A 25,323-nucleotide genomic window follows, 5' to 3' on the forward strand; every position below is an offset into this window, starting at 1 on the left:
AGCAAGCTGTGAGACTAACCTTCCTTGCCTAGCAAACTACAGCTCGTCGACCAGTGACAGTACTTTCTGAGTAGGTCTTCCCTCATCAGCCTGTATGCTGGCCAATTTAGGCTACCATGCATTGACAATACACATACAATTACTGTGCCATTTCTAACAGAAGAGACTTGAGAGTTATGCATTCATTTTTAATTCTCCCTTTCACAAACTTTGACCTTGAAAAGCATTTTAGAATGAATAAATCTTCTAGTAGATTTTATTTTTCTCTCATCAATCTGCCTTTTCAAATCTTATATTATTCAAGAATCCTATGCCGTCACGGAAACCCCGAATAACACTAAGTAGCTATTCACTTGATGACACTTGTATCTAATATATAGATATCAATCTTTCAAGTGGAGGTAAAGCTTTTGAAATACTGATGATGTACCCACGACCGTCATCTGATTCACAAAAAAAACAATTATGTCTGCAAACAAAGTTTTGCCCCAATAATTTAAAGAATCCTTTTGTGGATGAAGAAATTCACATCTTCCAATGTCCGTATACTTTCGTGTCTCTTCCACCATACTTCGTTATTTCTAAACAGGTTTGTTTTAACCTCTTAAAGTTCTTCAAAGACCATAGAATTGAAGCATGGCAAGAAATAGCGTCTCCACATGAGTAAAATTCCCTGTAAATATTAATTCATAGTTTCAAATATGTTACAATTCGCGACTGTTTATCTCGGATAATATGTTAAAGAAATTACATTTCTGTTTCATTTTGATTTTGTGTAATGCTATTGCAATTTTAGGCTCTAAGGACACGTTTAATTTCATTTAACAGTTTTAAAATTAAAATATTTTTCCCTTTGATGACACCTACAATTAATGAAAAAATAAACAAATGTAAACTAGTATTTATTATCTCTAAAGTGTTTCTTGATCTCAATGGACGTCATATGATTTTTTCTAACAAATATAACACTGACAATTATATATTTCGTGTATGCCTTTTTCCAGATATCTGTGGTGGGAGAACACAAATAGCCCATTATGTAGCTTTGTAAATAACAACAACCACCAATAAGAATTGCTGAACATTTCCATATTTCTTTTAATGTATTAATAATTCGGTTAAAATAACCGATAAAAATAATGAGTTTGATTTTAATTGAAATATATTATTTATAATATATTACAAATAAACCGACTTGACATTAATGCCATGGAAAAATGCATTTATAGATCAGTCAAATGAGAAGCTAAGAAAAATAAATTTCCAACAACACTCAACACTCGTAATAATTGATTATTGTCCGTTGTTTTTCTCCTGGACAAGACATTTAGTCTGATCAATTTGTGAATCTACAAGTAGAACAAGGAATCAAAATTATGACAAGTTTTAAAACCGATAATTATCATTATCGCAAAAGAAATAAATTAGAATAACTGAAATGAAAGTGACCGTTCATAATTTAATGCAACAAATGAGCCTATATTCATGAATCATTAGAGCAGAAATATGTATTGCATTCGTGTAAGTTGCATTTGCAACGTCAGTAGAAGGATATTAATGATAATCTTAATAGAGTGTATGAAGAGGCGAGAGAGTATAGTGTTGTTCATAAATATACAGGCAGACGGAGGGTAAGGAATGATGTTTCTAGCCACTACGAATATAAAACAGAAGCTGTTCCTGTTAGATCAACAACAAATGCTACTGGTGTTGAGAGTATGCCAACAGTTACTCCAACTGCATTTCATGTATAAAACTTAGACATGGCCTTCTGGATAATAGCAAATGTCGTGCTCACAGCACGCTACATTAACAGAGTAACATTTGTCTCTACTCATATAAAGAGGATGCCATTGAGTTTTGTTGTTTTGCTTTGGACCATTAGGTGGATATGATTAGCTGCTCCAATTTTCTACAATTCCATGACTTTGGCTACTAACCCCTCAATGGTCTGTAAATAAATTGTGACAGATGAAGACGACTTCGTACAATCTGTTACTCTGTCACACCGTCTCCATGTGACATTTCAGTATTGTTCCACCGTTCCAGTTGAATACGAGGGCTGTTCAAAAAATACGCGGACTGTTTAAATTGCGCGCCTCCAGTTGGTTCCAGGGTAATCCGCTTGGTGTCGCTAGGTTTGCACAGATCAGCTGATTACGACGCCATTTCTCGATTGCAGATATCTTTATTTGTGTATTAGCTACGCGGTTTTAAGTGAAGTGCGATTTTTTCGTTTGGCGGATTTCAGAATGAATGACCTGAAGAAGCAACGATTTGCTGTTAAATTTTGTGTTAAACTTGAGGAATCTGCAACTGAAACTTTTGCTATGCTTAACACGGCTTACGGTGATGCTGCTATGAAGCGTACGGCATGTTTCAAGTGGCGTGAACGTTTTAAGGATGGTCGACAGTCCATTGAAGATGATGAGCGTCTTGGACGTCCTTTCACGTCAACTAACGACCCACACGTCGACAAAATCAACACCCTGGTGCGAGCAAATCAACGTCTGACTGTCAGGGAGCTTGCTGAAGAGTGTGGGATATCAGTTGGATCTTGTAACGAGATTTTGACTGAAATATTGAAGATGCATTGCGTTGCTGCGAAATTCAGCCCTCAGAACTCGTGAGTTTTTGGCCAAACACTCGATCACTGTTCTTCCCCCCCCCTACTCACCTGACCTTGCTTCTTGCGATTTTTTCTTGTTCCCCAACCAAACTCAAAAGACCCTTGGAAGGAAGAAGATTTGAGACGATTCCCGAGATTAAGGCAAATGCGACGAAGGAGCTGGAGGACATTACAAAAGAAGCGTACCAGGACTGTTTCAACAAGTGGAAACACCGTTGGGATAAGTGTGTGCGTTGGGGAGGAGAGTACTTAGAAGGGGTCCCAGACCTGTAATTTCTAAATAAAGTACATTTTGTTTTATGACGTCAGTCCGCGTATTTTTTTAACAGACCTCGTATGTTGCAAACCAATCAGCAAACATTTAAGGTGTGTATAATAATATGAGGATCCAACGTTTTGATTATTACTTACTAGAACTGTAAATTAAAGTAAAACCTCAAAGAAAAATAAAATAAGTTACCGAATTTTTTTTTGCTTTTTATTTTGTCTCTAAAAATAATCCTCACTCTGCAATAGTTGTTTACTTGTAAAAAAAGGAAGTAAGTAACTGTAAGTTTTTACATGATCAAACAGTAATATTTGTAAAGTTCTACGTCCATTCAGATTTTGTTTTCCTTAGAGTTTAGGCCTATGCTGCTCTTGGGATTAATCATTCATCAATTGGTCATACTTTCTATGCTCGCCATTATTATATCATGGTCATGTATTATTGCCTGAAGACAATTTCTATTGTAGCAAACTTCTACGATAGACGGCCTGGCATGGCCAAGCGCGTAAGGCGTGCGACTCGTAATCCGAGGGTCGCGGATTCGCGCCCGCGTCGCGCTAAACATGCTCGCCCTCCCAGCCGTGGTGGTGTATAATGTGACGGTCAATCCCACTATTCGTTGGTAAAAGAGTAGCCCAAAAGTTGGCGGTGGGTGGTGATGACTAGCTGCCTTCCCTCTAGTCTTACACTGCTAAATTAGGGACGGCTAGCACAGATAGCCCTCGAGTAGCTTTGTGCGAAATTCCAAGACAAACAATCTACGAAAGACAACAAGGCTATCTTAGATCAAGAATTTTCACAGACTTAACGAATATGAGCATGGATGTCAACGTCAAAGATTTTGTTTAAGCAAATAAAATTCACAAAGACTTTGAACGAGTCTTCGAGTGACTTCTCAGGTATATTGAAAAAGAGAATAGCATTAATACAGATTCATTCCCAAATGATTAGTAAAAATGTCGCTTTGGACTTAGGCATGTGAATTAGCTCATTATCCTCAGGTAGTCATGCTTTCGTGGATTTATAGTTCTAGAGTGCAGAAACTCCATTGCGCATAATTGATGTGAATATGCTCGTTCTACTTATAGTAACTGGAGTTTACGCTTGCCTAACTACGAAATTTATTAATGTTTAATTTCTCATTATACGCGAACTTGCAGCAATCATAAAGCTCTTGGAATTTTTATTATTACATGAATCATGTAAGAAAACATTTGTCACTGTGGTTGTCCAAATTCACGCATGCTCCATCCGTTGATGTGACAACATTTGTTATATCTCTTAGAACATATTTTTCATTCCAGTTTCTGCGGTTTATGCCTATTTTAACAACTTGTCTAAAAATCAGCTATTAACTTGTGACTTATCTTGTGCACAATTAACTGAAGTAGGTAGAATTGGGGAGTTTTGTATAACCAGTCTGGGTTTTAGAAATAAGATTGATTGCAATGTTGAATGTTCTAGTATTCGCCCTAAAGATAATATACAAGTGCCACAACCTCCTTTTGTAATCATACGCAAGTATATTAGAATATACTAATCGTTTTTATAATATGCAATTAACCCTTCTTATTTCTCGAGTCTTTCAATATTTGTATATTAATTTTGTTTATTCGCACAAATTCACTAAAACATGTTACATCTGCTGAAAAGAAAATTGCCTGAACAAAACAATACCCTACATATCTAGGGATTACCTGAAGAAACTCTAGTATACAAAGTAATGTTTCGATTCGACCAATGTAGGTTTTAGTAACTACAACAACTGAAATGTTTGCTTTTTACCAAACACTTACCTTTAAACTTTCTGAATTACGTCTCTATAAGGATTTATACTTAATTTTTAATGATAGTTTCGTGATGTACAGTGATGCACTTAAGGTTTGCATATGTGTATGAATACGAACTCACATGTTCATCTTTTCATCTCACCTAGTTTCCTGTAGTTTTCAATAGAGAACTTTTAAAAGTATAACCAAAACAGCACTGCTTGCCAGTAATGCATTTCTTTTAAAAGGTACATCACATAACTATATTTTCTTTACGTAATTACTCGAACAAAAACATAAAACGCTCTGAAGAAGTAATTCTATTTTTAACCTGAGTCTTTTAGTGTCGTCAACTTTTCCAATTGTTTGCTCATCGTATTGAGCTGTTTAAGCAACACTCTTCTTTATGCTATCAACATTGTTTTCGTACTCTCAACGAAAAGACATTTGTGTAATGGAATACATTTTTATTATTTCTAATAGATTTAAAACAATAAAATGCACGCGTGAAAAATAACAGTTTATTTAATAATGCACCATGAATATTTTTACCATGCGTAACAGAAGCAAAGGTTAAAACGTTAAAAGTAAAGGTGGTAGATAGATTACTTTGATGACTGGTAATTAATTTCAGCTAAGTAGTTTCTAGCGAGCTTACACAGAATAGTACACATTAAAAGCTATTGTGTTTTGTATTTCATATTATCAGGATATCTGAATGACGGGCATATGGTTCAATTATTTCATTATGAACATACCTATATAATTTATGCGTTGTGATTGCTTATAGAAGAAAATTACTTAAAGACCTCGTAGTTTGAGTGAAAATGGTGTTGTCGAGCTCCGTTTAATGACTGAAAATTTGTTTGTTGTCAAACGCGACGCTTCGCAATGATCTACTCTGTTCACTGCGGGTATCGAAACCTTATTTTTAGTGTTATAAGACTGAACCACTGGAAGAGGGGAGGCTACAGGTATAAAGGGTGATTATAAAAAGTTTCGGTGTTCAACATGTATGTTTAAAAACGGTGTGGCAGAAGGAGCCACTATGATATAATGGGTGATAAATCACAACAACTGTTCAACTATACTTCTTAAATGTACAATGTGTTGCACTTGTGTGATCCCTGACACGCTTATCTCAACTAGCATGCTGGCCACGTGCAGGATAATTTATCTTTAACGTTTGGAAATGAAGAAGGGGTTCCATGACAGATGCTAACACATACGACTCCATGTACCTCCACACTCACAGTCAAGTTCATGTTAGGCCCAGTAATGAGGTAGCCTTTCGCAAGGAAACTGACACGAACTGTTTGTCCTGAAAGTCTTCCGGTAAGATGCGTTAAACCTGGTTACCAACATGTGGAGAAACACTATCTTGCATGAAACTAATAGTGTCTATGACACTTAGTTGCTGCCACATGAAAAATCATATAGATTGTGAGCAGTATATGGTATTGCACAACACTGAATGTGGAGGTTTGCGTTCCACGTGCAAAATAGTTCTTAGAAAAAAACATGGTCCAATAACGTAGATTGCTGTAAAATCACTTCACACTGTCACCTTAGCAGCACGAAGGAGTGTACTAAACATAACAGGCGCATTAGTTTCCGGCTAGATATAACACTTTCAAATGTTGACATTTCCAGAAATTGTGAATCACAACAATTGAACTCTTCAATTTTCTGTTGATCTCTATTCTCAACTTGGCTAACTATCACAAAGTTCTCAGTCTAGTGGTTAGCTCAACCAGCTAGAGAGTTGAGGTTGCATGACTCGCGTTCCGTTACCGGAAATAAATAAATAAAATAAAATTGCACTCTGCACTTTGTCAACAGCTAATGGGATTTACTAGTTGGCGTTCTTCTAGTGTCTTTTAATATGATATTTAAAACTGAATCCAATTATAGTTCGGATGACCTATAGGAGCTTTACGCGATATCCAAAGAAACAAATTCCTTAGAGGTATTCCTTAGAGAGATTAGGTATATTGAAAACTAAATGTTTCAGGAATATATTCTTTTATATGATTTGCTAGTCACAAAGCAGGATATACAAATGTATAGCTAGCTAATTTTGATATATTAGGTAATAACATCTTTAAAACGAAGGAAAAATTATACATTATCAGCAGAGTACCAGGTATTGTTCGGATGAAAATGGTTTTAAGTACCCAGAGTTGTTTTGATTAAGTCATCCGTATTAATCGTGATGAAAAATAAATTATTTCTTAATTAAATAATTTGTTTAAAATCAATAGAAATAGCCATCTGCGAAAAATAAATTGCTAAAGCTATTTTAACCAAATGAAAACCGGGTACATTGTTCTGCGCCATCTGGTGTCCTGATTTTTTCTGTGTAGTAAAGTAACATTTATAGTGCATTCTGACTTCATTATTGCTCCGTTTAATGAAAACTTGATTTCTCTTCTCGTTGAAACGCAATGTAAATGAAAATTTGCCGATACCAAACATATTTGTAAAATCATCATATAGCTGATTCTTGCGAGTACACGCAAGTAAAGCAAATGATATGGCTGAATATGTCTGTTTATGGGAGGCAGTATGTGCACCTATTCGAGAAAAAGGAAAGAAATGAACAAAATGAACTTTTCACGAAGTTAAGTTCGTTTCAAGATAAGTGATCGTAGATAGAATGATTAGAAGTCCTCACACAGAGAATAAACATAAATAATATGCTCTACTGATCACACATTATTAAAAAAGGAAAATAAACAATATGACCTTTTCAATTTGAGATCATCTGGTCGTCATGTTTGCCAAATATTGCTATATTGGTCACCTTTTCCTCAACTTGTGGTCTGTAATCTGAGACCGCGACCACATAGTCCAAGATACTTCCCGCACAAGGATGTATCTGTATTACAAGTTTGAAGTTTAATTTTAAATATGTGGCCGGGCTTAAGGAACAGACTTGCAGAGAGAGAGAGAGAGAGAGAGAGAGAGATTCGCTCTTATATAAATTTAGATATAATGGCCTAAATATATATACCAAATTGTTTAGCCTGTAGAAAAACTCCCAATATACGTGTTCATAAAGCTTAAATTAATTTATTTCTTATATGCTACAAATGCTATTCTCAATGTGATAATATTATTACATTTAGTTTATTTTGTTCAAACTTCAAAATTTTATGAGTAACTAACGCTTTAGTATTTCACTGACATACTATTAATGAAATCAATATCAAATTTATTATGTTTCAAAACTTATTTCATTTAACTAATTTTTGACAAAATATAAAATAACTGCTACAATCCTGTAAACATAATTAAGGTCTTTAAAAGCCTTAGGATGAAGACTAATAAAATGTGCTATGTTTATTATATGCAAAAGTATTCAAGAACGTCGAACGAAATTCTTGTTCACATTCAAATGTAAACTTTGTATCTGAGCATTTGTTATCTAAATAATTCCCCAACACGGTTCTGTAATTAAAACAAGTAAATGTATTATCAACTTATTTTCTATAGTGAAATGGCTTCTATTTTGTAGAACGCTCTTTTAACTATTGTTATTCATGAAAACTCAGAAACTAAATTACCTATAGCTGGTGCGAGCTTAGATCCCATACTAACACCGTCTAGTTGATCATAAATTATTTCAATTAAACATAAAATGTAATTATCTGGCTATGAACGACATCAAAACAGAAAACGCTTACTTAGAAAGTCCATTCACTATACCGTTCTAGACATAATTCAATAGTATCTTGTTGCGGAATGTTAATATAGTGTACACATTCACATTAACTATGCACCTACATTCTTTCTAAAATTCAAATTCTGTAGAGAATCCAAAATTGAAAGCAGCCTTTAACATTAGACTCATTACTCTTAAATTCGCGAAGAAAACTTGCCACAAACACAATTACGTATTTTCTAAGTGTCAATATTCGAAATCACTGGATTTACAGAAACCGTACATTATTCCAGCATTAGAATTAATTGAACAGTAAAAATATCTTCAACACTTACTCTTGTAAGTGTTCGACATTTATTTAATTTCCAAAAATTATTGTACTGTCATTTAACATATACGGTTGACGTTGTTGATACAGTATTCTTTTTTTCAGTATTACTACTCATTTCGTTCATCTGGTTTTGTCATAATCAAATCTTAATGTTTAAAAAAATGACATTTTTCTTGAAATATGTTGCAAGATTTATTTCCTGAACATTAGATTTTAAAAGAGGACAATTCTAGACTGCTAATCTTATTTTAATGTTTTTTTTTCGGTACAAAAAGCGACATAATAACTGTTAACAAAACTTTGAAATATGACAAATTGATTCACAAATCACTTCGGGAGATATTTTCTTACCTACACACACGTTAAATGCAAAAGCATATAAATTAGAAATGATAACATGAGGTTTATTCATAAGAGTTTTTACGTATCATAGAATGAAATCGGTTTACAATATATAATTGAATCAGTTTCACATCGTTACTTTGTCTTACTTTTTCTTCAAATAAGAAATTAGAAACAAGGTTTACAAAGGTTAATTAAAGAAACTTTAAGTTGCAAATTTATATAATTAGACAACTTCATTATTATAAATGAATATTATAAATGAATTATTATAAATAGTCTTATCTTACAAAAACCGAATCTGTGCTTTCTTGTACGACGCAGGCCTGGCATGGCTGAGCGCGTAAGGCGTGCGACTCGTAATCCGAGGGTCGCGGGTTCGCGCCCGCGTCGCGCTAAACATGCTCGCCCTCCCAGCCGTGAGGGTGTATAATGTGACGGTCAATCCCACTATTCGTTGGTAAAAGAGTAGCCCAAGAGTTGGCTGTGGGTGGTGATGACTAGCTGCCTTCCCTCTAGTCTTACATTGCTAAATTAGGGACGGCTAGCACAGATAGCCCTCGAGTAGCTTTGTGCGAAATTCCAAAAAACAAACAAACAAACTTATACGACGCTAATTTACGAACTCTGATGAAACTTTACGCATAAGGAAGACAGAATAAAAAGGAAAAACCTAGATTGTTTCAAACATTCTAACCGTTAGATATATTCATGTCTACTATTGAACAATACTTCCAATAAACCCATTTAAGATAGATGAAGACCTTGCTTTGTAGTTATGCTTTATTTCTTATATTCCAGGTACAGTATGTTTCGAGACAGGATATATAAACTCGATGTTTATCAACGAAATGAAGATATACCTTTAAATTTGATAAAATTCATTTGCAACTACTTACTCACTATACATTATTGGAAAGAATAAAAATGAATTTATTAACTTTTTATAACAGTTTGATGTATGTTTAGCATATACTGAGATAAGCTATGACAACAAAAAAGAAAAATACGTCTAATATTAGAAAAGTTCGTTTCGTGCATACCTTTTCGATACTCTACCTTCACGTGATTCATATATATAGAAAACAACTGTCGTGAAGATATTTTATACCCTTTTGTAATGTTGTGAATATAATACCCTGAGGTTTCAGTATAAATAAATAAATAAATTTAACCAGTTTTACAAGACATTTTATATACTACATTTGGTTTTGTTAAGTTATATATGCTCTGCTAACCACGGGTATCGAAACTAGATTTTTAGCATAGTAAGCTTTCAGAAATTCCGTTGAGCCCATATGTAAAGAGGCTCATATATTGGATGTTGTATACACATAGAAATTAGTTTGATCGTTTACCATGATAAATATAATAAAACGGATAGTTTTAAAACATAACAACAAGCTTGTAATACATTCTTACCAATCGCACCCCAATGGCTTTTTGCCTTCCTTCTAGTTTATCACTTCAGAACTGCAGATGACCAATACAGACAGATCTCGCATAATTTTGCATAAAATAAAAAAAAAAAACAGGCCCATAACACTTATACAAGTAAAATTACTAAATCAGTCTTGAATTAGAAAAAAATATTTTCACGCATAACCCCAACAATCAATTGTTCAGTAAAAACTTGTAACACTAATTCAAGTAACTAGTAACCTTAAGCACACCAATGCTTTTCTTATTCTTAAGTAAATTTTGAAACTTTTTAGCGAATTTAAGTCGTAGATATTAATAAAATATTGTTTTAAAAGTCTTTAAGACCTGAACAATGAAAGTGTTTTACCTAGTAATGTATTTCCGAAGTAAAGTATAATGAATGTATGCTGCAATTTCTTTGCAGTCAAGTAATTACCGTAAAATATGCTTACCTGTCTATTTGTATACAATCGTCAAAATCAAACTATTCTGACATAATTAAGACAAGTTCAGTATTTAAAGTACTAATTATTTATAATTATTCCTGTATGTTCATCTAATGTCAAAGCTTCAACTTTTAACCAGTTCAGACACTGCAACGGTTTCAAATAGCTGTGTTATATGGTCAGCCCAACCATTGATACTTGCGGTGGGTAGAATTCGGATAGCCCATTGTGTAACTTTGGGCTTAACTTTCACCAAAAAGCTTACCGAAGGCGACATTGCTCCTCGTTCCTAACTATTCCGAGTGACAGAAGGTCTCAGACTTATGCGGGTTTGTGCAGATACACCCTTGCTTTCAAAGACTATTATCAGAGTGAATGTATCTTAATATCTTTAGATTATTTCGAAAACTTATATAAAGCTTGTTCATAGATTCTGGTAGTTTAATTTTATAAATCAAGTTGAATCTATGATCAAATGTTACAAAGGAGTATATTATATACACCAGGGTTGAAAGACAAAAGAAATACCTTATCTAGATGACTAGATAGCAAATTTTAGAGAAATGTATAATTTTATATAAAAAAATACAACAACAGCTTAACATAAATTTCTTAAGCTTTCTTATTAAAAACATTTTTGTTGCTTAAATAAAACATTTAAATGGGTTATCATCCTTATACAGCGGTACATTTACAAATTTACTTCAGGGTTCCATTACCAACCGTATACATGTAGGTAGCCCAGTGTGGCTTTTATTCAAAATAACCGGATATTTAAGTGAAAGGATATTCTTCGTTATTCATCATTTTCTTGTGAACCATAAAATGTTTATGTAGTCATAAAGTATGCACCATTTCGATTTTAATTTACTAGAAAAATTTATGCCGAAGTAATTGATTTGTTTATGAAAATTACAAAGAAATGTCATTGGTGGATAATTGTCGACTTAAATTTAGTGCCAATCATCATTAATGTTAACTGTACCAAGGTACGTGTCTTGAAAAACAAATAAGGTAAATGCGACGTAATACAAGAGACTAATCTCAGTAACGGAGACAATCATGTTTGTATCAAATAAAAAAAAAACTGTTAATGTAGTTCCTAGCTTCTCAAGACATGTGCTTAAAATAAAACGTACATCTGCTAAATAACGTAGTGTCGTAGTTTTAAATCATTAATAATTATTTATGCAGATGGTCGTGTGAGACTGATAATACTTTATGACTATAAGTTGCATATCCTGAAACTTCTAACAAGATAATCCCTTTCCATTATTCAGCTCAGGGACATGAGTGGCTCCTCTTGTTAGATATAAACTGAAATAAACTGCAATAAAACGTTGAAAAGACTCGGCTGTTCAAAAGCAAATATTTTCAAATGTAAATTTATGTTATTTCATTAGCATATGTTTTCCAGCTTGTTATCGTACACCTTAGAGCCCTATTACTAGCGTAAGCTGGAAACTTTGTATGTAGATTCCTAAATATAACTTGGATGAATGGCACATACTCTCTAATATGCATATATGCAACGTCTTTACTGCACTTAGTTTAGATATGCTAAGCAACGCTATACAAACGCACATATAAACAAGTATTCGCAGTTTTATAGAGATACAAATTTGAGACATCACTTTGTGGTAGAAGTATTTCAACTCAGCAGCATTATTAATACATATATATTAGTTTGTTATAACTTAATAAACAAACCGAAACCAAAATAAATTAAACAAAAAACGCTGCACCAATTGAAAAGATCCAAGGGTACAACTGTAATGTAGGATTATAAAATGTACCCTAGGTTTTGGAGGTGATTAAAGTATGATCCATATTGCAGTGAAAATACACCGTCTATCAGTCTTAACCTCTGTTTGCCAATCCCGCATAAAAATATAAAAGTAGCAATAGATACATAAATAGATATTAGGAGAGCGAGATATTGGTACTCAAGTCTACAACGTCCCCCATCTATATCACCCTTCACTGTCTACAGATAGATATGGGAAGGTGACTTCTCTTCAAAGTGAAGAAAAATTAATCGAAATAAGAAGGTACTATTATTTAGAGGTAAGTTGAAAACTTACTCTTGAAGTTAGTACTCCAGCCCCCCAGTATGGTAGAAAGGCACTAACTGATAGCACAGAGGACGAATTATACTGATATGAAGAGTCTTATTCAATTATCTAAACAAACTAGTACGGCTCCTAACCACCACCCATTTATTAAGCCTATTGTGACTATCATAATCTAAATAAGTCTTTGTATGCGGCAAGATGTATATGCGCATAAAGTAGTGTCAAGTTGTTAACTGACCTTATTCGTAATTAAAAATAGTTATTACAAATTTAAAGTAAAATTTCTGTAATATTTATTTCTTTATATTTATTTAATACATTCTTATTATATTTGTTACAGAATAGTTTAATAATTTTATTTAAATTTTCTTTATTAAATCATTAACTATTTATTTGCATTAGTATTTCAACATTACTGATAAAATATTGTAATTTATTAAAAATTTTACAATATTTGAATAATTGCGAAGTTATAATACTTATAAGAAAACGGTATGGTGTACTACTATTAAAAGAGGGTAAACCATAAACTGGAAAAGCAAAATATTTTCTTTTATCAAAAGTATTTACATTGATATCCTTATAAATTATTTTAGTTTCTAAATCTAAATAGTATATTTTTGTATAAGATACTGAAGGATTTTTAATTTCTAATTCTGCTTGATAAATAGTGTTAATAACATTATTTTAGGATTACTTGTACTAATTAAATCATCCATATATATCTGCAAGTTAAAGTAAAAATATCTGGATTTGTGTAATTTTCAATAAATATATTCTCATAACAGTAAAACATACAGTTGCTTTTCTAGTAGAGCAGTTAGCTCCCGTTGGAACTCCCATTACTTGCTTAAAAACCTATTTATTGAAAAATATATAAATTATTTTAACTACAGAATTTAGTATATTTTATGTTTCAGGAGCTAAACTTTCTTTCTTCCAGTTCTACGAGGTCTGTTCAAAAAATACGCGGACTGTTTGAATTGCGCGGCTCCAGTTGGTTCCAGTGTAATCCGCTTGGTGTCGCTAGGTTTGCACAGATCAGCTGATTACGACGCCATTTCCCGATTGCAGATATCTTCATTTGTGTATTAGCTACGCGGTTTTAAGTGAAGTGCAATTTTTTCGTTTGGCGGATTTCAGAATGAATGACCTGAAGGAGCAACGACTTGCTGTGAAATTTTGTGTTAAACTTGGAAAATCTGCGACTGAAACTTTTGCTATGCTTAACACGGCTTACGGTGATGTTGCTATGAAGTGTACGGCATGTTTCAAGTGGCATGAACGTTTTAAGGATGGTCGACAGTCCATTGAAGATGATGAGCGTCTTGGACGTCCTTTCACGTCAACTGACGACCCACACGTCGACAAAATCAACACCCTGGTGCGAGCAAATCAACGTCTGACTGTCAGGGAGCTTGCTGAAGAGTGTGGGATATCAGTTGGATCTTGTAACGAGATTTTGACTGAAATATTGAAGATGCACCGCGTTGCTGCGAAATTCAGCCCTCAGAACTCGTGAGTTTTTGGCCAAACACTCGATCACTGTTCTTCCCCACCCCTACTCACCTGACCTTGCTTCTTGCGATTTTTTCTTGTTCCCCAACCAAACTCAAAAGACCCTTGAAAGGAAGAAGATTTGAGACGATTCCCGAGATTAAGGCAAATGCGACGAAGAAGCTGGAGGACATTACAAAAGAAGCGTACCAGGACTGTTTCAACAAGTGGAAACACCGTTGGGATAAGTGTGTGCGTTGGGGAGGAGAGTACCTTGAAGGGGTCCCAGACCTGTAACTTCCAAATAAAGCACATTTTGTTTTATGACGTCAGTCGGCGTATTTTTTGAACAGCCCTCGTATAATAGGATAACAGAACTGTTCTATTAATGAATTTAAAACAAAAAAATAATTTTTTAATGAAACTGTGGTGTACAATGTAGTAAAATAAATTTTGAATATTATTTATTTGTTCACAATTTTTAAATATTTTAAAATAGGTTGATTATTTTTATTATTCAAAAAGTATGTTTTATTAGTATTAACACATACATGTTTAATTTTATCAAGTAAAATACTGAGTAATTTATTTAATAGCATAGTCACTTTAACAATTGTTCTTACTGAATTAGAAATAAATCTGGGTTTAATTGGAGATTTATGTAGTTTAAGAATAACAAAAAAACGGTAAATCTACATAAGAATTTTCTTTAGAATAAAGTTTATTACAGTAATTAATAATTTTATTAAAACTTATGTATTTAGATTTGCTAACAAGTTTAAATGTTTGTGTACTATTGATTTATTTTATCATAATTAATGCATAAAACTTTACAAATGATATAAATGTTGCAGTTAGCCGTATCAAGGGGAACTATAACATTTTTCTTGCAATTGTTGTACCTTCTTTTTGAACTGATGAAACGATAAATCTGTAAGGTATTTCGTTTATTTTATATGAATAATTTTATTTTTATTTTTAAGTGCACACATCTTCCTTTCCAGAAAGTATCTGGGAAAATAAGATGAATTATAGTTAAGTTTTAAAATATATTCATTCATCAATATCGTTTTAAATAGATTTTAGAATATTATTCTTATCACCTTTTTTGGCTATTCTGGATTTAGATCTTTGAGTATTTCACGTAATATTTTATCTTCTATAATTTAAGTTGCCAGTAACAATATGTTTTTTGAAAAATATCAATAAATAAACTATTTTAACATTTACAAGGTAAATTACTAACTTCATTTTTTGTTTGTTTGTTTGGGACTTTCGCACAAAGCTACTCGAGAGCTATCTGTGCTAGCCGTCCCTAATTTAGCAGTGTAAGACTAGAGGGAAGGCAGCTAGTCATCACCACCCACCGCCAACTCTTGGGCTACTCTTTTACCAACGAATAGTGGGATTGACCGTCACATTATGCACCCCCACGGCTGGGAGGGCGAGCATGTTTAGCGCGACGCGGGCGCAATCCCGCGACCCTCGGATTACGAGTCGCACGCCTTACGCGCTAGGCCATGCCGGGCCTTATTAACTTCATCTATATTTAGATTAGTTAAAAAAAAAAATTATACTTATTTATACAGTACCACTTGGAACATTGTATTTATAAATGACGGTAGGCTTTAAGTTTTCACACGGAGAAATATTTTTTATAGATTGGTGAATAAGTATAGAAATCTGCGAATCATTGACTATTTTGCGTATAAAATCAACTTATTTTATATGTTGATATAATATATATCAACTTAACTTAATGTATATAGGATTAATTTTTACTAAAATATATTCAATGTGATTTGTCATTAACTTGTCGCACTTTTCCATTACATTGTTCAATCTTTATGAAGTTATGTGAACAGCCTCAAATAATGACATTGTGAAACTATAATTAAGCCTAGCAACCTGATTATAGTAATTATATTGCTGCAAATGTTATAAAATGTAATAGCAAAAGATGTCTCACATATCCTGCTCTAAATAATTTTTAATCTATTATTATATAAATTAATTTTGTAAAATAAAAAATGTAATTTGTCTATTAACATGTACTAAGTGCAAAAACGTTATAAAAAATATATATTATAACCATAAATTTTTAAGCTAAAACAAAACACATTAAACATAATACGCTGCATTTATCAAAAAAGATTCTAGGGTACAAGCTACAACGTGGAATTATAAATATCTTAGGTTTTGGAGGTGACTAGAAAAGTAGGACCCTTATTGCGGTGGGGAAACACCGTCTATCAGTCTTAATCTCCAATTCGCTAGTCTCACATAAGAAGGTTAGAAGTTAGGAGAGCGAGATGTGGGTGCTCAAGCCCACAACGTCCCACATCTCTATCGCCCTTCACTGCCTGCAGTGAGTTTTGGGAAGGTGACTGCTCTCCCAAGTTAAAATAAGAATAAAAAGATAAACATAAAAAGATGAAAGTAAAAAATAAGAAAAATAAGTAACTAGCATTTGTGGGTAAGCAAGATGAAACTTACCTCTTGAAGTTAGCATTACTGCCCCAACATGGTAGAAGCACTAAATAACACGACACTGAACCATATCAGTGTACCAAGTTTACTGAAACTGTCGTACTTTATATGCGGCTCAAATTGTACATACGCATGAAGTAGTGCCAAGTTCATAAATTACCTTATTTTAAACTAAACATTTAAAAATTATTTTAATTTAATTCTGGTTATTTAATTTCACCAATATGTACACACACACACACACAACGTAAGTGATAACTTGTGATTTATTAATATAAGGTCAGGGTCAGGCTGAAAAGAAGCTCTCATGCTATGAAACTGACTTAAAAATATATTCGTATTTATATCTACAAATAAACAAGATAGAGCGTTAATAAAAACTAAAAGCACTTCAGTGTCTCTAGTGAAAATGGAAATTTAAAAAACAAAAATAGTTACAATTAAACTTAAAATTTTTTTTCGTATCTCTCCTTCTCTTAATAGTTTAACCCAAACACAAACTAGGAAATAGAAATTTGATGGCCAGATGGCTAAATCTCTTCAACTCGTTATCTGAGATTCGAAAGTTCGAATCTCCCTCACATCAAACATGCTCGCTCTTTCAGCCGTGTGGGCGTTATAAAGTTCAGTCAATCCTACTATTCTTTGGTAAAAGAGTAACCCAACAGCGATAGGTGGTGCTAAATTAGATACGGCTAGCGCAGATAGCCCTCATGTAGGTTTGCGAGAAATTCAAAAACATACAAAATCAAATTTGGTAATTTGTATAGTAAAATACATAATCTATTTGTATAGTAAAATTCATGATCATTGAAGGCTAATCATAGTAGCTTTGGGAAACTTTTTTTATGTTCTTTTACTTATAACCAAAGATTGATCACAGTCATTGTACAATTTAGGGGAACCTATCTTAGGAGTTGTTCACGTTACTTTTGAATCTATTCACCTGTATGAAGCACACGAATGGAAAATTCAGCAAGTTAGCCAGAGCGCTTGTCCAATTGAATAACGAATGTACATAATACCACAGTGGTTTTAAAACATCATCATTCGATACACATACACAAGAAAATACAAAACACGAAAGTTTTTATAACATTAACGAGTATTTCTAAAAACTCAACCTTTAGAAAGAGAAAAAAATCTTCAAGAAACTGAATTAAGGGGTGTGGCGACCCCAAACACTCAAAATTAGCCGCAGCAACTTGTAACCCCTATACAAACACTCATTGGGTTTTATATAAATATTTTATTTATTTATATACACTTAGATATAGAGCATTTATTTGTACTCGTGCAGTTTCTTAACATGTAGTTGTTGTTTCAGTTTATATTACTTAGTGCAGTCAAAATGTCTAGTATTTTAAAATTCCTTTCCTGAAAATTTTCAGTTATCTGTCAGCACGTTTCTGTCTATAGGCAAACATTTGACTTCCCTACGAAACTTGCGTTACACAACTTAAATATTTAGTCTAAACACCATTGTTCCCCTTATATCCCGTCATTGTTTCAACACAATAACATTCATTATAGCTTTTATACAAAAGGGTTGATGTTTATATTCATATTTTAGGAAACGCGTCGGGTTTAATCTACTGCAGAAGTTAGTACCAATTTATTCAGTGAAGCCTGCATTTTGTTACAATTAAGGCTTGTTCATGTTTAGGATTTAAAGCAAATATGAACCCACTGTAAACGGAGATTAGACCTGTTTAGTTATCTAGTGTTCCTCATTCTTGTTGTAACGGATTTAATAATATATTAATTTTACTATTTATGTTTAAGTTTAATATATACACACACACACCTTTATTTACAAACACATGCAACTCGTATTGTTAAATGTGTGTTGCGAAAGTCCCGCCTATTCTTTAAAGTTGTAGAATATTCTGGAGTTTAAGAAACGATAATGTACTATGCGTGTGTGTAAAATACTAGCGACTGCATTATTGTTGCCAACTGGACTTTCGAGAACCTTGCCTATAAGTATGTAAAGAGGTAACCACCGCAACGCGGAGAGACAATTTAATATTGTTGGTTTGCCACAGTTAGTATACTAACTATCTCGGAAGCTATAACTATGATAAACTCTTATTAATCAAAAAACTACAAATAGTTAAAAAAAACATTTATAGATTTCTAACCTTAAAAACCGTTTAACTTTAGTAAATTAACTTCTAACGTCAGCACTTCCACAAAGAAATCTCATAACTTCAGCAATTAAACTCGTGTGTAAAGGGATAGCTAGCATTCCCTTCAAGTAAACTGTACCTATGTATCAACATGGAATTAATTCCTTCATCATGAACCAGACCAGGTAGAAGATTGAATATTGTTTGCAAGTTTGCAAAACTTTTGTATATAAATCATTATTAGTAATAATTATTATTATAAGTTGTATTATTGCTTGTATATGAAAATTTATTTGTGTTAAGAAAGAAAATTGTGTGTGACAAACTTGTTGGCAAATATCATAAATCTGATACATGTTGAATTTCAATTAACTTCTAAATTAAAATTTTCTTGCTATTTGAAATCGTAATACGTAACATAAAACGGAAGTTCTTCCGAGAAATATTATAGTACGTAACACAGTGTGTAATGTTTATTTTTTTCACAAGTTATTCCTGAATGTAAAATCTAGAAGTCTAATTTTAAATTTCTGCCTATTTGTTTTACATTTTGAAGTATAAACTGATAAATAAACTACTGGTTTATATATTAAACCTTCTCCTATATAACTGTTAAAACATTTTATTTTCATTATTCAATGTCCCCTTTCTTCAAGTGCAAATGTTTGGATAAAAAAAATATAGAAACTAAGATTGATGTTGTTTGTTTGTTTGTTTTGAATTTCGCGCAAAGCTACACAAAGGCCTTTTTACGCTAGTCATCCCTAATTTAGCAGTGTAAGACTAGAGGGAAGGCAATTAGTCATCACCACCCATCGCCAATTCTTGGACTACTCTTTTACCAACGAATATTGGGATTGACTGTCACATTATAACGACCCAACCGCTGAAAGGGCGAGCATGTTTGGTGGGACGGGGACTGATCTTAAAGGACATATGTAGTCTTACGATAAAATATTTTAACTCTAGATTTCGTAGAACAAAAACCTGTAAATTCCCTACTTTGCTTCTTCATACAAATTTAAGTGAATCACGCAACCAAAGAAATGTATAATTGTACTACATTTGATTTTTCTCTGTTGTAAAATCGATTTCAGCATTTTTATTCTAATGAAAAAATCTAAGCAAGTATTAATATTTTCTGTTTAATAAATGGAGGTTTAGGCAACCGTTTTCAAAGTATGACAGCGAAACGTGTTAATTTACTTATAATATTAGTGTCACATGCCGTTTCATTTTTTTTTCTATATTACTATGATCCTACTATCTCGCTTTCGATATATTTAGTTAACAGTTAACTATTGCATATATTACAATATTACATATTGTATATGTAAGCCTGAAACAACATAAATGCAATATAAAAGGTAACAAAATCTTTCAATTTTGACAAAAATAAAAAGTGATTTTAAAGCACAACCGAGCAAGCATTTCGCCATTTCTCGAAATAATGGTAGTTTTATCGAGTCACTTCTTCCTGGAAAGTCTCCCACGATTACCAAAAACACGTTTTTTGGTCTTTCATAAAGATTATTAAGGATATTTTCCTACTTTCAGATTTTATGAAATAACCTTTCTTTTTACATAGAACTTTGATCGCTTTCATGTCCTTCAAATTTGGTGATATGCGAAGAAAATGGGAGAACCGATTAACGCGTTCTCTTGAACGCTAATAAAACACGCCTTGATTTTCAAAAATATGGTGAGCTTAAACTGTAAAACAAATACTACGTCTTGTGGTCGTAAGCACACTTTCTTAAGCGTTTCTTTTCATTTGACTGTATTTTCACTACCTAACGCAAATAAGCCATGATTAGCTACGTTCATGGTAAAATGGAATATTTACGTAATTGCAGAAAATTTGTAAGCGCTTTAAATATGTTTGTTTGTTTTTGAATTTTGCAAAAAAAGCTACTCGAGGGCTATTTGTGCTAGCCGTCCCTAGTTTAGTAGTGTAAGACTAGAGGGAAGGCAGCTAGTCATCACCACCCACCGCCAACTCATGGGCTACTCTTTTACCAACGAATAGTGGGATTGACCGTCACATTATAACGCCCTAACGGCTGGGAGAGCGAGCATGTTAGGCGCGACGGGGATGCGAACCTGCGACCCTCAGATTACGTGTCGCACGCCTTAACACGCTTGGCCATGCCGGGCCCAGTTTAAATAACCAAAGCTATTTGCATAATTAGATTTATTTTAATGGTTGAACATGATGCATGATAAAACTAAATTATGCTCCAAATGATATATTGAATGTTCTGGAGGACTCTTAAAGAAATAAATATCTAAGCAGTCAGGAAATGTTATAAACAAAGTCGTGTACTGAAATCTTTAAACTAGAAACATATTACTAATCTACAAGTTGAACTGGTTTATCTCTTCAGTACAATATTTATCACACGTAGTCTAGTTTGTGTGATTTAGAAATTTGAAAAATCTGTTATTGTTTAACTGACTACTATTAAGAATCAAAATTAAGATAAAAAAGGAGTAACAAAATGCATTTCTAATAAGGCAATGAAACAATATTCAGGCCATTGAATCCACACTCACTCTGATTAATTATTGAAAAACACGACAATATGTCAAACTAGCTCTTGCTCATTTAAGAAGGGGTTCTAGAGGAGTGATTCAAAAACTAGTATTCTCTGATCCGACAGCAAACATTAGGTGATAAAATGTCAAGCACAATTAATGACACATCGTATTCAAATTGCAAAATTTGAACCACAAGTTGGACTTTGTCTTCACTGATGCTGTAGAAAATTATTATAGCTACTTTGTTATTTTATTTGTTATAGTTAGCATATTCTATACAAGCTGTGTCACTGCAGGGGTCGCGTTTCCACTGGCACGTCTGAAACCTGCGAATTTACAATATCTCTTCTAAAACTGATTGCTTTTTCGCTCATCTCGTGAGTGCATAGGATAAAACGTTACAAACTAAAAAGTATATAAACATTAGGTCATAAAAATAAAATGAGTCATCTGTTTTATAATTATTATGACCAAGATTAATTTATATCAATAATTAATTATTTTGTTCAATCGTGGTAGAGAAATAAAACTGTAATTTAAAATAAATATGATATTTGATATCTACTGGAAGCGTATAACACTGCAACATCCTAAAGTTTAGCCAACTGAATAAACAATATTTAAAGCAACGTCTCTGGATATTTTCAAACAGTAAACAAACTTCAGTTTGTAATACACAATCGTTTTTGTTTCACTTCATAAACAATATATTTTTTCAAAAACAAAAGTTACATTTTTGTGAATACTAAGTCTTAGCCTCAAACGGCATATATTTTATTACGTGTAACTCTTGAGCAGTCTCACATAAGCAGCTTAAACTCACTGCTTTAAAAAGAACACTCAGTGAATACTTACCTTGCTTGGACAACAGACGTTTAGAGGATACGAAGACTTTTTTCTCACTGTAGAGAGCTTATTAGTGTTAGTTTCTAGATCTACATAGATCGCCTTATCATACGTCTTCGCCAACGTTTACCAAAGGTAAGAACTTCGCGTCTTAGTAACTCGTTCATATACACCGGTTTGTTCCTCTTCCTACAGCCTCGTATTTTTAAACTGGAAACATCTTGCTAGTAGCGCCTCTCGTGGCGATTTGCGTAGTGCCACTGAGTGGAAATAGCGAATAAAACGAGCAAGATAACAAACCTGTTGTCTTTTGGTGTTTCAGTAAAAATAAACTGATTTTGATAGAGTTACTAGGTAAACTGGTATTGATATTAACTGACTTTTTCACCTAAATTCAATATAAAACCTAGGATTAATTTTATATATCATACTGAAACAAAAAAAAATTCTCACTGAAAGAGAATGAGAAGAGGTTGTAAATTACTTATTGATATGTATTGAACTATTATTATAGAGAATCAGTTATCATTTGTTTAATTGTAAATACGATTAACTTGTTACCATTTAACACGTTTTTAATTATCCTACCAAACATATAACGTTAATAAATAGATAAAATTTTAATTTCAAACGTAAGTTCATGAACACTATCACATCTCACCAATTTTACAATCATCAAGTTAAAAAATTATTCAATGTATTCTTAGAGACTAAATAAAACAAGATCAATCAATAATAATAACCTCTCTATTTTCACTGATCATAAAACGTAAAAGTTTAAAAAATAAACATCTTAGTCTCACTCATTATACTAAAGTAAACTTGTTGATAAATAATAATTATTCTTAGTGCATGTTCCTTTACAGCTTGGATATATTAGACAAATGAAGTTCAAATTTTAGTATCGTTACACGTCATTACAATAATTTTTGTGCGAATAAACTGAGATTATTCTCAATAATAATGTAGTATTCACTGTTTAGAAATATTATCAGTATTCATATAAAAAATCATGTTCAAGACATCACGTGAATTTTCATTGGAGACTTCTACAGACTTCAGCTATCTTTGAATTTTTTAGACGACATTTCAATCTTCGTTGGTACAAAAGTTTCTGATCATTTAAGTTACTCTATGTCTCTAAACTTTCTAGCAAACTATAGTCACGTGATTATTACGTTTCGTTAAACACATACAAGTAAATGCATAAAAAATATTCTTGCTTATTTCATTGGTCACAAAAGAAATAATTTATCACAAAATGATCAATATTCTCAGATATAATGCAGTTTCAGTTCTATAGGTAAAACAGTCCTTGCCTCACTGAGTATGTAATTCTAATCTTTCTAGCTATATCAGTTCTAATATCATTGATAATAAAACACTAATTTAATAAATAAGTCATGTTTAAATTTATTAGTGAAACAGCTATGTAGAAGAATTCCGAAGAGTTTATTTTGAGACTTACACATATATAAGTCTCTGTGTGTGTGTGTGTATGTAAGCTGCACGTGATTTAAAAATAGACGAAATAAAACATTAACACGATCCAAATTCAAACGTATTAATTTTTCGAAACTAAATGAAAAATGTCCATAAACAACTCAGCGAAACGGATATGAAAAATAACGTGAGCATTGTTATTGTAGTAGTTAAAAAAAACACAGACGGTTTGACTAGCAACACAATTAATTATCAAACTCAAGAGGAGAAAAAATTTGAGACAGTTTGAATTTGATTATTTCAGCAATGTGTCATACGACTACAAAAATCTATACTCCTCACTAGTGAGGCCCGGCATGGCCAGGTGGGTTAAGGCGTTCGACTCGTAATCTGGGGATCGCGGGTTCGAATCCCCGTGGCACCAAAAATGCTCGCCCTTTCAGCCGTTGGAGCGTTATAATGTAACGGTCAATCCCATTATTCTTTGATAAAAGTGTAGCCCAAGAGTTGGTGGTGGGTGGTGATGACTAGCTACCTTCCCTCTAGCCTTACACTGCTAAATTAAGGACGACTAGCGCACATAGTCCTCGAGTAGCTTTGCGCGAAATTCAAAACAAACCTCACTAGTAATATTGAGTAATGTGTATGTAACGAAAAATAAAATAAACTATGTTTCTGAATTGTCAATAAATTGAGACCAACGACAAATATATTTATGTGTAGCAACAATGATAAACTTTATACAGATTTGTATCTTTTGTAGTCTGTTCCAATGTTCTTACATGTAAAAAGTTAAAAGCAAATAAAATCAATAATACCAGGAAAGCATTTATAGATCATTTCCATTTAACAATAACTTGTGTTTATAGAATAATTCTTTCCCTCACATCAACACAATATCATCGGGCTGAAGCTATAAGCTATGGGTTCTTTAAACGTTCAAATGTTTTGGTAGTTTGCTTATAACAAAAGCATAAAACAAAAATTGCATAAAGCCTTTGTTGGGTTGTCTGGCACGTTCACTAACATTGAATCGAATTTTTTTCTCTATCTAATATATTTCTTCCTTTGATAAAACTAAATAAATGCTTAAAATATTTTCATAAAATCAATGAAAAACAAACATTTAAAGTAGGACCTTTAAAATTATGATGCTCATAACTGTTCTTTAGGGTTCGCGATGTTGTAAGACAATTTACATAATAATTTTAGGTCGTGAAAGAACAGAAGCTAAAGAGATGAGAGAAAATATGTTGTGATAATATGAATAATGTCTTCACTTTATCGAATTTAAATATTCAAACCTGTTACGATTTGAAATAATTATAAATATATGTATGTATATTGTCCGCTTGTTACTTGCCAGTGTTGGTCAAAGGCAAAACTGAATAAGATAAGCGGTTGAATCTCCAGATAGGATCTGTC

General features: G+C 32.8%; 1 protein-coding gene across 1 annotated transcript in view; it reads right to left on the reverse strand.

Moving 5' to 3' along the window:
- LOC143249299 (protein O-mannosyl-transferase Tmtc3-like) overlaps positions 1-22,614 on the reverse strand; it is a 126,924-nt gene extending 104,310 nt beyond the window's left edge. The window contains exon 1 of the mRNA XM_076498899.1: positions 22,465-22,614. The gene's annotated coding sequence lies outside the window, so the exon portion shown is untranslated. The remainder of the gene's footprint in view (positions 1-22,464) is intronic.
- Between the last annotated feature and the right edge of the window lie 2,709 nt (positions 22,615-25,323).

Source organism: Tachypleus tridentatus, chromosome 1 (assembly GCF_004210375.1).
Source record: "Tachypleus tridentatus isolate NWPU-2018 chromosome 1, ASM421037v1, whole genome shotgun sequence".
Lineage (NCBI taxonomy): Eukaryota > Metazoa > Arthropoda > Merostomata > Xiphosura > Limulidae > Tachypleus > Tachypleus tridentatus.